General features: G+C 40.0%; 1 long non-coding RNA gene across 3 annotated transcripts in view; it reads left to right on the plus strand.

Moving 5' to 3' along the window:
* The window catches only part of LOC143174567 (uncharacterized), a 63,053-nt gene that overhangs the window by 17,472 nt on the left and 30,455 nt on the right, over positions 1-15,126 (plus strand). For all 3 annotated transcript variants that reach the window (XR_012998718.1, XR_012998720.1, XR_012998719.1), the window contains exon 2: positions 14,509-14,610. This is a non-coding gene — a long non-coding RNA (uncharacterized LOC143174567). The remainder of the gene's footprint in view (positions 1-14,508; positions 14,611-15,126) is intronic.

Consider the following 15,126-nt stretch of genomic DNA (forward strand, 5'->3'; position numbering starts at 1 on the left):
GCTTCTTTTTTTCAATCAATTATTAATGACAAGATCAAATCGTAGAACAAAGGGTTAACATTTATTACGGTAATATCGTGGCCACCGAGTTAATGCGTTTGAAACTGATTCGATGTCGTTATAGCGCATGAAAACTTTTAATTGTCCTGCGCTATTTCGTGCGGCGAAGCGGAAAGCGCAATGTCTTTAGATTACTCTGGACTACTTAACGCGTTTATACACCGTAAAAATCGAACGTCGAATAGGTGCACTCCGTTCCAGAGTTCCGTGCGTAGCTTTTAAAACAATTCGCAGCCCGGCCCCGGCCCGGCGAGCACCAGTGGCCGTTGCGTCGGAATCGATAGTCAATTTTGTGATCTGCTGCGAGCCTCACGCTAAAATAGATCCCCGTTTCGCTGATGAAACTTTCCATTAGCTTCCTCGTTTTAAATTATATATAACCAAACTGGCCGCGACTGGCCGACCTCTCATGATGAAAAAAATTCGTTCCTGTTATTTTTTGATTCAGTACTCAGGCGCTTTTCCGGATGTATTTTCTTATGAATGAGCTTTTGAGGCAATATCCTATATCCGAATATCTATCCTCGACTTAAGACTTTCGTTTCTTTTTAGATCAGTTTCGAATGAAAGTTTAATCAGTATGTACGAAATAATTGTATTCTACCTCCATTATGATTCTATTAAAATTCTATTAATATGTGTATAATATATGTTTCCTTCAAATAAGAAGAAAATGAACACTTTACATTTCAATTGTCTTGTTAGTTTCTTAGAACAAATTTGTGTATCATTCGTTGATAGACTTAATACGACCGCGTGTTTGGCGAGCAATTTCTGATCTTCTTATTAACTTAAGAAACGCTGAGTTTATTGAAGCAATTGTTTTAAGAGTTCATTGAATAAGAAGACAAAGAAATGTTTCTGGAATGTAAGGTTAACGGATCGGCTATGAAAAGTACTGTTAGGGAAGGAAGATTCTGTTACTACTTAAGATACTAGTTCCACCCGGTTCAACGAGCAAGCAGGTAGAGAGAAAGAGATCAATCTTCGACGTGCCGCACCTCGAAATGGATATTACCCTGGTTTCACGGCCTCGTCGCCGACACCGATCCGATACGGGAGAGTTACGAGCGACTCTCACGGGGAAGGTATGGTTTCACGTGATACCTTAAAGTTTAATCTCGATACGGTGTGCGTCTCCGCGCAGAACCTGGAACCGAAAAACCTGCTGCTGGATTCTTTGTCGCCTCTCCTGAATTTTAATTTGATATCTACGTTATTTGCAGCAGTATTTGGGTCACGTTGCATAACCGCAACGAATTCGTAGTAAATATTCATAATCCGTTATATTAAATAGCAATCTTCTCAAGTGCAGCAACAGTTCTATCACAGACAAATATATTTAACCGTATCATTCTGAATATGATAATATTATAATAATTGAATAATAAAATTATACGATTCAATCTTTTTAGAGTTTTTAAATTCTAGAAATAATATTCGCTGACTTATTGCTCAAATTGCCAGCAGCAGAAATGTAATTGAAAATTTTATCAAACCATGGACACGTTATCTTTATTATCTAATCTAATCTTATTTTGATAATGTGTTTGCTTCATGGCTTAGACTGGCTTAAAGGAATTCTTGAATTCCGCCGATCGCTAAACCTTCAAATCGTAATACATTTTTCTGAGTTACGTTTGTTAGTCTCTGCTAAAACGATTTGCTGTAATCTAAAAATCGTATCATTCACTATAATAAAGTTTCATTAGCCTTTTTTTATTCGTAACTAGTTGTTATTAGAAGATACTATAACCTCTCGAATCCGAGTATTTTACCATACAAATTTGTTCAAATTCAATTATCCAAGATTTTGAGTTACATATGGGAGTCCTTAATCAAGGCGAACGCCTACTTCGAGCACGATCGTTGAACCGTATAGCTTGAAGAACGATGTCATACGGAAACGGCGGCGATCTACGAAAATAATGCGGCAGTGTAAGTGAATATCGTAAATGGCAGGCCGTAATAATTCATTGGAGCTTAAGTGCAGGAGAAGAGCGACAGAAACGAAGGATTCCGACGGATCAAGATTGCGGTTTCTCCCTTCGCCTCACTGTGATCTGCATCGCTTAACTGTAGTGGCTGTGCTACGATGCTATTCCCACGAGGCATGAAACTTTAAAGAGGGTACCAAGAGCGGCGAACGTAGAGCAGCTGGTAAAAAAACTCATCGCTAGCCTGAATCCCATTTGCAGACGTATTTTTAACGCGTTTCCACACTGGGAAATACGTCCAGGTTCGTTCGCGTCCTCGCTCGCCGCTGAAACACATCCTGCACGTTGCTGAACGCATTTTCTGTAATTCTATGAATTCCTAAATGCTCTAGGAATATTATAATTACACATGAAGTATTCCTCTAAACACAACAATACATACATATGTAACGATTGTACCGTATCTTATCATCGCACTTACGATATAAAAATATTTTAGGAATTAAGACTCGAATATTATTATACTAATTAACACTGTACGAAGTTGTAAAGCAAGATTCCAAGAGAATAATATTCATTATTTACTCGAAAGAGTCATTAATACTTCGATGGACTTATACGTTCCAGTAGTACGAATCGCGCATTAGTCAGACACGTCTAGAAAGACGAATCTCCGCGTAAGCTGTATCATGAATTTTTCTCTGTTTCTCGACGTAACGTTGATCCAAAGAGCACATTTCGATTGTGGTTCGTGTCAGCAATAACTCCTGTTGGAACTTCCGTCCTTTTTCGTCATTTTTCTTCGCCACGTTTCGGAAACATAATTATTGCTCCGCTGGAATCACTGCGTTAACTCAATTTTTCAGGTAACATTGAATTTTTTAGGCAAAAACACCGATCGAATACATGACAATACCATGTATTCCTCGAGTTATATCTGATTTATGTGGTCAATGATAAATTCTCCGGGGCGGGTGTCCACAGAATTCCTGACAGGTATTGATGGATTAAACTGCATTACTGGTACTGCTCCGATCGTACCCGAGTATCCCGTGAAACTTTTATCCCACGAAATGAGCGGTTGATTCGTAATTATTCCCCTGTACAGACAGACATTCTCTCAAATACAAATCGTGTTAGGTTAACCAAGAACTTCATTAAACCGTGGGTTGCGAATTTCATTCGAAAACGTTCTATTGTCTTTTAGATTATTTAGTCGCAGCATTTATTCGTGCGTTTAATATAAACGACACATTGAAAAATAAAACAACGAAACTTCTTTTTAAAAATTTATTTCAAATAATTTCGAGAAATAGGCTCACATCACGTTTAAACTAAACAAGATAATAATTATTTTCGCGAGATCTAAAGCACAGTCTTGCGATCGATAATGTTGATTCTGCTTCCTCACCCTTCGCTTATTTCAGTCTAATTAAAATGAACCGGGAATATCGTTGCCCGGACTCCACGACCATAGAAAACTGTAATAATTTCTGCGGCACGAAACACATATACATATATATATATATATACGTAATTTTAATCGACGCGTAAAAGCTGCCACCGTGAGCGCGCAAAGTATAACTGGATAATTATTGAAGAGCGCGCATTGCTGGATCGTTTAATGAAATTTTCTCCCCGGAACATTGATGCTATTCACTACGAGATAAATCATAATTAAAACGGTGTCGCGTTTCATTGAGGAAAATGGTGCTACAATCGGAACGATAACGCTGCCGCGGGGACGGCGACGATATAAAATCAATATTTCATGCGATCAGATACCTTCTCGTGGAAGATTACTGCGTACGTTTAAACAATGGGTATTTTTCATTGTCGTGTGATCTGTTACCTTTGACATTTCACGTGTCTACAATTCACAAGGTTTCATTTTTAACCTTTTGCACTTTGAATTTTTATATTTTCTTTCCAGTAACTCTGCGTTACATTAAGTGTTTCATTTTAAATGAATCTCAGAAGGCAGTTACTTGATAGCTGAAAAAATTTTTTCCGTAATAATATTAAAAATAGTATAATATCAATATTGGATGTAATATTTCAGGTAGACACATTGTTGTCAAATCCTAGTCGACGAAGACCTAACAATTTCCAATACTTTCGATTTTTCGGAATACAGTTCCAAATTATGGTTTATCAGTTATCGAGAGTTATGCTGGAAACATTAAAAACTGCTCCAATCAACTATTATCCTCGGATTGATTATTGCGGAGCTGTAATTAAAGCAGTTTACACTTTCATAAACTGACCTCCTTTCTCTCGTTTACGTCCGCGTGAAAGGTGTGTTCGCGTTGTTTCCGGCGAGCTATAACGCTTAATGGCTTGTATCGCAACTTTCAATTCGGCAAAACGTAAACACATTTCACTGCTGCGCAATAATGTCGCATCGCCGACGGACTTGTAATGGCCGCTGCCGCCGCAATTCCATGAAAACGTACGGGCTCTTCTCCGCGGATTAGGAATAACTGCGTTTCTTCGACGATATACAATCGTTCGTCGTCGTTAGGGGAAGAAAGGTAATCTTAGTTTTCTACAAACGCGAAAATGTCTCCTAAACAGGGTTACTTGACGTTTCGGGAACACATTATAGATGAACCGACGGCATTTTGTACTCTAAAGGAACGAAATTTCATTCTCGATCATTTTTTTTCTTGCATATTTGAAAAATTTGCGGGGAAATTGGTGCTTCCTTGTGTACAGCTCATAATTTTCCGTATTACCTACGGTACCCGTATAAATCAAAATTTCTTGGTTTCTCAGTTTTATATGAATGCAATGACTATATACGCGGTGTTATGAAGATATATCTTTTTTTATATACTGTAGGTCTGTTTTATGATTTGCTAATATAGGGAGTCATAAAAGTCAACATGCACATGCTATATTTTAAATATTTTAAATAAAAAAGAAAAGCTGCGGACATTTTATGAGTACTCATTTATTTATTAGCTGATGTTAGACAGCCCCTGAAAAATTATGTTCTTACATTTTTTTAATGAAAATATAATGATATTCGTAATGACATTTTCGTCAATCATTTTCTACATTTTATTTTCAGCATGTTTGAAATTTAGCAGATGTGTCCAGATTTTTATGATCGATTGCATTTTGAGGCAAACGTGTAACTACTGAATGAACGAGTATTCATTGAGCACCGAAAATTCTTTATTTTTGTTGAATATTTGAAATTTAGCCGATTTATGTAAACTTTCGTAACTGTCTGTACATCGTTGACTGTATACAGCTTTCCATTGTACGTTTAAAACCACAAGAAGCAAGGTAAATATTAATTAAACCGACGAGAATATCTCCTCAAACTTCAGCCGAATTAATATTTTGTTTACTTGATCTGTCTATTCAGACCTCGCCACGACAAACATTTCATATTTCCAGCGTCCTTCCTTCGTGGCGTTGTTAATGCCTTTCCTATGAGAACAGTCCACGAATTTGCGGACGCTTAAGACAACTCAATGAAGTCACTTCTGGGAATGTTTGGGCTTTAAGCCCGGTAAAAACCTACGGAACAATAAACTCCCCGTCCTTCCTGTTTCTCTCGAAAGCTTACGGTTTGACTTTCGCGCTACTGGGTGTATAAAGCTCCATGGTAGACTGAGTGTTTTACTCTGTTATCCTCTTACCTTTTCGCGCAGCTGTTTTCGCGCCGATGGTTATTCCGAAGCATCATTTTATCCGTGATATTTTCCGCATGTATTTTTCAAACGTGTGCAGCGTATTACGCGGTTTCGAAATAAATTACATCGACCCGGGTCGAACGAAAATTCTAGTGACACTACAGCTCGTTCCGTATACGCTCCTTGCTTCATTTCCTTTTTAATTTTGAACCGGGATGTCAAACGACTCCGTCGCTGAACGTTTGAGAACGCGACCGCTTAAAAATAGGCATTCCTTTCCTGTCGTCCAAAGCTATTCGCACGGGGGCATCGATTATTGGAGTTGCTGGCTTTAACTTTCTAAGCTATTCGAAACGCGACGCGAATATTCAAAAGAAAATTATTAAAACGAGTAGTTTCCTGGGTCAAAATTCTTTCTTATACAACTGTCATAATTTCGAATTAAATCAATATTTGTACTTAAAACTACCACGTATTCTTGGAATACACGTTAGAATTAACGCAGTTTAGAACTGACACATTCAATAATTGGAGGGTTCTTACAGAAAACACTGTAAGTACAAAAACTGATCAATTTTCTTGTGCTATCCGTACCGTGTAGTGTACAATTAAACTGAAATTTTCTTTTTGCTGGCACCGATATTATTAATAATATTCATAATATTGAAAGATGGCATTGTTAATGTATAACCTTAACTTTCTTCTTCCCGAAAAACCTGATGTTGACATTTACAGTCTTTCCTACAAGTGTTCTTCAATTGCCTTATAATAAGTTACCAGAAATCGGTTTGCAGTTTTACGGTCACAGGGCTCGTAACTCGTGGGTCCGGCTTTATTTCCGTTTAGTTCGAGCGGATAATCGTCGGTTCCGGCGAGCTCGCGGGGCGTTTCATAAACTCGGCAAATGGCATCGATTACGCGGGCGGGGAACGCGTGGCCCGGAGGTCGGCCGGATTCGAGCGCGCGTAAAATTCATCGATCCCTGCGAGAACTTTAAAGAGATGCTCCATAAGTTGCTCGGACGAGACATAAAAGCGACCGCGTATCGTTGGCCCGGTAACGATACTTCCCGAACGGGATGGTAAACGGTCGGTAATCCCGGAGTTTTAGAACCAGGCTCCTGCGGACGGACCACGCTGCGCTGAACAGCCTCGTGTATTTACGTCTTTCGGCCCGGTCGAAAGCATCGTTCTATGAGCTTCGTAATTAACGACGACACGGCGCGTAACACTGCTAATAAAAGAAAAAAAGGAGAGTTGGTCGTCGACTCCGTCGACAAGGGAATGACGTATCCGTTCGCCGCGTTTCTCTTTTGCGTCCGCGCGCGCTTGATATCCTCCTCCCCGGCCCACTGTGACCCAGATCGTACAATTAAGAGGAAAAAAGTCTGCAAATGAATATAAAAAAAGTGCAGTAGACTACTTCGTGCGCTATACATGATACTTAAACGTGTAGTGAACTTCGGTGTTACTTTAATCGTGATTTATTTCATTAATGAAATTACGAGTGTATTAGTGAGTTACGAATTTATAAATCTAAATTCTGTTATATTCAGAAACGACGTAACAACGCGGCATCGTTCGGTAAGATCAGTGTATAGAAATCGATAACGCAACTCAATTGATTAATTTGATATTGTGCTTTCTGTATTATATGTATTTTACTCTGTGAAAGCACTAAAGTGTAACGAAGCTCTCGAGGGAAATACGAAAATTGCCCGGTATTAAACGTGTTACATTTTGCGAGGTAAAATGTGTTTGCAATTATCGAGTTGTTGCAAGCGAATGTGAAAATAGTTCCAAGTGCAAGGAGTTAAAGGGGATACGCTACGGAACGTTTGCGTGCACACGTCCACGGTTGCGCGAAATAGAACGGGTACACGGATACCGTGCAAAGGACACGCATGGAAATAGGCGGGCCCGGCGCGCGGAATTTGCATCTTCAAATCCGTTGTGATCCTGCTGCCGAGGACTCGCGTTGACACGGTGTAGACTGAATTTACTCGAGATAAGTAGACAAATACCGGCTGTATCCGTCTTCGTGTAGCTACGTGCGCCTCACCGGAAGATCGGGACTACCTGCCTATCGATTGCGACGCTTCGAGACCCCGTGATACTGTTCCGAGGAATTAGCACGCTGACGCTTACCCGGCTACGCAAATACCTTAGACGCTGATTAGGTGAACGCAGCTGTGCGCCCCTTAAATACTCGACCGTTCTCGTTTCTTCGTGTGCTTCCATGAATCTCTGCAGAAGTTCTTTTCCTATGAACTGCGTTGCCTTTGATTGCGACAAAAAATTACGAGTATCTAGAAGTTTAGAATGTACTTTTCTCTAAGAGACGTTTTCTATAAATTCGATCTCTTCGATCGAAGCAGAGTTCAATGAGTTTAGAATGTATGCTTTAGCAGTACATTTTATAAACAGTTAAAATAGAAGTTTATTTAAATAAATAGTATTTTGATACACTCTAATGAAATTAAAATACCATATTAGTGTCTATTGACATCGGCACATACAACCGTTTGAATGTATATTAAGTAATCGTTATTACATTTCTTCCAGATAAAGTGATTCCAATAAAAAATCTTACTCCCAACGAATTTTACGCGTTACGAAATGTGAAAGAAAATCCATGAAATCTGTTGTTCCTCTACCACGCGCTAATGCGCAATGTTCACAGATCCGTGCACTTCCGCGTCCACGTCCGAACACTGTCGTTCGGATATGGACGCGTCCGTGTACACCACGTACCGGTCCGTAGGAGACTTGACGAAATTTCCAGTGTTCCGTGATACGATCCGGCGTTTTAAGGGAATTTAAAATTCCGCTGACGATGCTGCCCTATTCACGTATACGTTATATGCCCGCTACATGGTGCACACGTGGCCGGTAGAGGGGAAGGGACAAAAAAAATACGATGGCGAGAGCACACGGAGGGGGTGTTGGACGGTGTTCTCCTCTCACGGACACGGGGCCGTATTTTTGTACACAGAGGAGTTTTGATGCCAGGGCCGCTGCGAAAAGGTTATTTCTCTGCCGCGCCGCGCAGCCCTCGGACTCGTATCTGCTCAATCAATGAGGGTTGGCAGACTGTTACGGGGTTATGAAATACTGGCCGGGGACGTGGTAGTTTTATAGAATTGCCGGGAAACGAGAGAGGGTCAGGCGCGCGCGCGCGCTGAAATCTTAGCCTTTTCTCCGGGATACCGTGATTCTGGCTTGTAACTGGATGTACCGATTCTTCGAAATGCGCTGGCGGCGATCTATCTCGGTGATTCGATGCTTTTTTACCGTCCACCCTATCGTGTCTGTATCGCCGCTGCAGAGAAATCCTCGTTTCCCCTCGGACGGGGTGTTGACGGTTTGAATTACACCGTGTCGCGCTGTGATCAGTTGAAGAGCATCTGGATTAGGGCCATTATCCATTGGGTAGTGTAGAAACAGTGTCGAGGAATTAAATTTTAAGACGTGAAGGTGGGTATGATGGTTTCTGGAATGAGGTCCTTTTGTCTGATGGTAGGTCAGATAAGTATCTAAAATCGATAGGTATTTTGAGATAGACTCTGGTGTAAATTATTTTATTACTATCAGGATTACGAATCGCAGTTTTTAAGCGGTAAATTGCATCTATTATGGTTACAGACTTTAACTGATTTTTTTATGAAAGTTGATTTTTAAGTTACTTTTCTGCATTTTATTTCACGGACTAACAATAGAGTTTATGCGCTTATTGTATAAACTATAATAATAGACGGACTTCTGTTTAATGGCAGTTTCTGTAGCTCGGTTTCCGAAATTTCATAATCGCATAAACATCCACAGAAATTCATTTCGCGTGCACATTCACGTCTCCAAGTACTTCTAATGAACTGAGTTAGAAAAGTGATTTGCACCGTTTCCAATTCATTTATGTAAAATGAAAATGTAGTTGTATTCAATGGTTCAATGCAACTACTGAATAGTTTATACAGCATTTTGCTGGAATCGCGGAGATTTCTATTTCCAGAATGAAATGTACCTTCGAGTGAAATGAAATAAGTTTATTTAAACATACATACTGTTTCATTCCGCTTCCAGTATTTTCATGAAAAATCTAGAAAGACGTACACCCCGTGGGTATTTTCACGATCCAATATCGACTTCATAAAAGATGGAACAACGAAACCATAATTTCACGTTTCCATTTGCAGCGGCTATAAAAACCCGACGCAGCGATCAAAACCGCATCATCTCCTTTAAAAATGATTCACTGTCTAACGAGGGGACATTATTCCCTGAATGACGTGAAATGATGTCTACCATAATCTCGTTCAAGTTCATTAAAACAACGACACTTTTGTGCAGGGAAAAATCGAAGCGACCCGGTCGGATCGGCGAAGCTGTTAAATTGTATCAGCTCCGACAAAACGTACACCTAACAAAACAATATTCATTCCACCCTTACTCCCCCTCAGCGCTTTTTCCTGCGGTGCTTGCCGAGAAAGGGGGAAATGGGTAAATCCTGCGCACGGATATCTCTCGCTCCCATTCGTCCAAGCGGTCCATGGGCGACGTTGATTTTTTACTCGCTACTTTTATCTGCCTGAAAAATCGTCCGTTCCCTTTTGTACAGGTGCGACATCGACGGACCGCGTTATACCGTGTTGCAACCCGCTTCTCTGTTCCCCGTTTCCAAATTTTTTTTCACTCCCTGTTTCCTTCCTTTTTTCGTTGCGTTTTATTTTTTCTGCCGTTTGTTTTTTGTCCTTCTCTTTCTTTTTCGAAACCATCGTTCCTTTTCCCTTCTGTTCCTTTGTGTCCTGGTGAATGCGAATCTTGCGATCGATACGAGCTTCATGAATTAACAGCCCGGACCTCGTCGATGTCCCCGTGCCTCGCGTGGGCGCGTACAATATGTGACATGGAATGGAGTCCGGTGAGAGGACGGCGATTTCCTTTACGCCTCCAACTCTACGCCCCTCCGCCCTTTTTCACTCACTCTCTCTCTCTCTCTCTCCCTCTCCCGCTGTCTCTTTTTCTCTCTTCCAACACGCAGCTATATTCGGCACCAAATATTTTGCCTGGTCAGGTACAGAGATACTTCGTTCTCTGTATGATGTCGTAAACTGCCTACTTTCATTCTGCTATCGTCATGGGTATCAATTTTCCGCGTCACTTGTAAAATCTTTCTTTGATCCGAGACTCTTTTCAGCTATTGATTTATTGAATAATATATCGAACCGACTCTTCGGTGATAAATATTTTTCTCGATTGTACAATTTCGTATTCTGTGCGTTATTAGTTTGGTAACTTGAAAATTCATTTTTGTGCGTACTGTGGTAATACAGTATCACGTGAACTGCTTCGAATCTTTTTGAATACTTTCACATCGATTTATGTTTTCCAAATGAAAAATTTGTTCCGGGATATTGTAATACTAATGTTAGAGTAACTCCGATCAGTTTGATTACCTACGCGAGAGTTAAATTGTGTTTGATGCGTTGCTAACAATAAATTACCATGTACAGTTCCTTGACTGTTGAATATTCCCGGAAGAAAAAAGAAGGGAGCAAGCGAATCGTTATTTCTCCAGCTAACTGGAAACAAGTAAACGAAAGCACGTTAATACGCGTATTTTATTTTCTTTTATCTCGAAGGATCGCCGCGCTATTTCATTCCGCGTTGTAACGAGCTTGCCGGAAGAAGCTACGAGTCGCTTTAGCACGATCGATTCCCGGGTTCCATCTCTCGCGGAAGTATTTTAAACGCACGTTCCGCCCGGCGCTCGCAAAGTCGAAAATAAAACGCGTGAATTTACGGTCGGTCGGGACGCAGAAAGTTCCCGGGGCTTAAGGGCGATTCGTAATTTGAAAGCGCAAGCGACGAAAGCATCGCGAAAATATAATCCGGTTGACTTGTTCGCGGCGCGCGCGGGAAACACTGCCTCCATCGTTTTCTACGGGCCCTCTTCGTTTTCCTTTGGCCCGGGCAATATCCAGTAATATTGCAAAGAAAAATTTCCTACAAGCACAGGAACACAGTCTGCACAGTAGCGTAAGCAAACGTCTGCCGTCTGAGAGGAATTGCATCGTTCGCGAGGCTCGGTCCAAAGAGAAGGCGACAAAACAAACAGTTTAAGCAGACGTTCCATTTTTTAAGTCCTCCGAACAAAACAGATTATACTTTTCAATGGATAGATGAGCTTGTTATGGTCGTCAACTTATCTGTGTATTCGAAATATTAGTGAAGGAAGTAGTAGCGCGTAGTATAGTAGCAATTTTCTTATACCATTTTCAAATTCGAAGTATTTTGATTAAATGCAGAACAAGGCTAGATCGAAGAAGATTAAACAAAACAGTGTCAACAAAATGAAAATGTAATTGGGTCAAAAAGGACATGAAGAAAACAAGTTCACAACACTGAAGGAATCTTGCAATTAATTGAAGACCGATTAGTGTAAATTTGGTAATAATTTGTAACTAAGTTCTCCATTCGAATTGATCTGTATGTAAATGAGGATCTACTCTTCGAATTAACTGTGTATTCTGGTGATAATTTTAAAAATTATGATAAATGTAAAATTGATATGATTGTGATAGATTGCATAAAAGATAGCGAGCTAAATCTTGAGTGTGTGAATCGTTTTAACGCTATGAAGGATTTAAATTTTTAAGGGAATATGCTACGCAGTTTAATTTTCCTTCTAATTTCATAGGGTTGACAGGATTTTAATACGTTAGCGGGTTACCGTTTAAGCACGACCGTTCAAACACAAACATGTTCATCTTTTGAAGCGTGTGACGTTTAAACTCGGCTCGTATCACACTAAAATCGACCAAACATGTCCCTGACAGATATTTAACGTCGTTGGAAATATACAGGACGCACGGCGTAATAATTAAAAAGATCATTTATAGTGTAAAGCATGTACAATCTAGTGGCTGTAATAATTATTGCTAACAAACAGAAATTCGTTCTAGAAACTCGATAATTACAACAACCCAATCGCGTGTGCAACTTTATTAACAAGTATTCCAAATAATTTTCAGAGACATAAAATGTTACACCTTGCACTTTTTTAGTAACGACGCAAAGTAACGGGAAAACTAAGAGAGCAACGTTATTCGATAAAAAGCTAGGTAGAAATTGAAACTCTGTAGTACGCAACACCTAGGTAACAAAATTTCAGAAATATACGTTATAAATCGTAACGTCGGTTTGACGCGTAATAAAGTACCATGAAAACTCGTAATTTTATAAAATGTGATCTCTTCAGAAACTCATGTAATTACCCTTGAAACTATTTGAACAGGCGTGGACCTAGAAAATTTCAATGAATCGTCTTTATTTTCATTATCCTCGATTCTTACGACGAATAGACAGATTCTATTTCTGTGACACAAGAAATAGATCGGTTTCTCTGAAAACTTACTCGTTTATGTACCAATTAAACGCACACAAGTGAAATTCCACGGTAAATCGGTCTTCGAGAATTAATCACATTTTTTCATGTAGGAGATATCGATTTCGTATTATCAAGGCTGCGCACAATGCTCGAAGGGCACGCAGATTCCATCTGTAAGTGGAATTGCGGCACGGCCTCGTGAAAGTTCCGGATCTCGCAATAATATTCGAGTTTTCAACTCAATAAGGGCTTGATTAAAATGTGCCTTATCCCTCTTCCCTCGCTCGTTTCCTTTCGTGTAGCTTCCCTCCGCTGTGGTCGGCGTCGGGCGGCGCCAGTAATTTGAAAATGAGACGCTCCTCCGCGAAAGTTTTCAATACGATGCCACGTTACCAGCGTTGTTCCTTCTTCTCCATCCTCTTCGTCGTTGTTGTTCCTCTTTCTCCCTCACTGTTCCTTGTTTTTTGCACAGTAGCAGCAGAAGGCTGAAAAAAGCAAACTTAGCTTCGCTCTCCTTGCTCTTTACTCCCCGTGAGAACAAGATTGTATACACCGTTATATGTAGCGGCCATCTAATGAATATTTTCCTTACTTTTCTTTTTGTCATACAGACCGAGAAGTTGGTGAAATTATTGGCAAAAATGAAAGCGTTTTACGTATTACATTTATATGTATCCTGAAATATTGTCATGTAGAGAGGAAAATTTATATTTAAGGTATATTGAGATATTGATACTGAATGTACAAAAAAATATTGTTCCTTTTGTTTAAGAATTATAAATAATATTTTTTCAATTTCAAAATATAAAGCTGTGAAATTTTGACAATTTTCTTTGGTTAATATACGACCGTGGATTGTTAAAAGAGAAACTAACGGAAACTTTTTAAAAATTAGTCTTTTAAGACGATCTTTCATTGATTAAAAATCGAAAACATCTAAGGAATTAATATTCTATTCACTGAATACAAGATTGTGATGTACGTTTACCCGGAAATATAACGCGCACCGTATAATCTGTCTAAAACATCATTAACAAACGTTTCGCCGGCGCGTTCCGCGAATTGTTATCCAACATTCACGACCACAGACACCTGTCAAAGTCACTAATCAGCGAAACGTCAGGGGGGAAAATATACTCTGCTTAAAACACCATTAATAGACGCTTTGCGACTGCTTTATGGATCGTTATCGGACGTCCATTATGATAATCAGCCGTCAGAATCACTGCGCAGTGCCAGAACACTTCACACGATGAAAACGTCAGTAACAGTTATTATTACGTTTTAGTCGCGTTTAGTTTCACTTAAGGAATCACGCTCCAAATTCTAAGAACAATTTCCACTTTGAAAAAACATTTTGATGGATGCATTTAACCATTGGCCAGTTCCGCCTAGTTTCGTTAATTACGCCCCTGTTCGAGTACAGAATTTGATGAATGATGAAATAATTTTCATGGCAAACTGGTATATTACAGGTTTGCAAGACTTGACGTCGAGCGCGGCAGCGTCGAAATTGTGCATTATTCTATTTCGACGCGGACAGCTCGGACACAATGGACGGTGGAAATGCGAGGAACGTGAGTATTGAGTTATTAAGGTATCCCGGAGTCGCGCGGCAGAAAAAAGGAGCGCGGAATTAAAATAATGCATTACATGTATCCGCGTGCACTTCGTCCCCGTTCCTTCCTTCGCAGGCCGCCGGTGCATAGCCCACATTTATCACGCCCATTGTTGCACGCCGTATGCAACACGGCCGCGTTTTGTGCGCGTTAAGTGTGGAACACGGCTGCAGTAAATAAAAGCCTTCTACGGAGAACTATTATGCAAATTTTGTTTAACAGATACTTATCTGTTTTACGAGTCTTTTAATGCAGTTGCTGCTGCGGATAATACGCTGACTCCGAGCCATGAGAATCATAGTTTTTCGACTTAAAGAGCGTAGGATGTATGTGAATGATTGACGCGTTTTTAACGATATAATATGAAACGTATACCAGTGTAACTATTATCGAGAAATCAGTAAAATGTTAAAACGTCTAGAATTGTAGGTGATCAAAACAGTGCCTTCAATGGAAAAGAGCTTTTACAGTATG

Source organism: Nomia melanderi, chromosome 5, assembly GCF_051020985.1.
Source record: "Nomia melanderi isolate GNS246 chromosome 5, iyNomMela1, whole genome shotgun sequence".
Lineage (NCBI taxonomy): Eukaryota > Metazoa > Arthropoda > Insecta > Hymenoptera > Halictidae > Nomia > Nomia melanderi.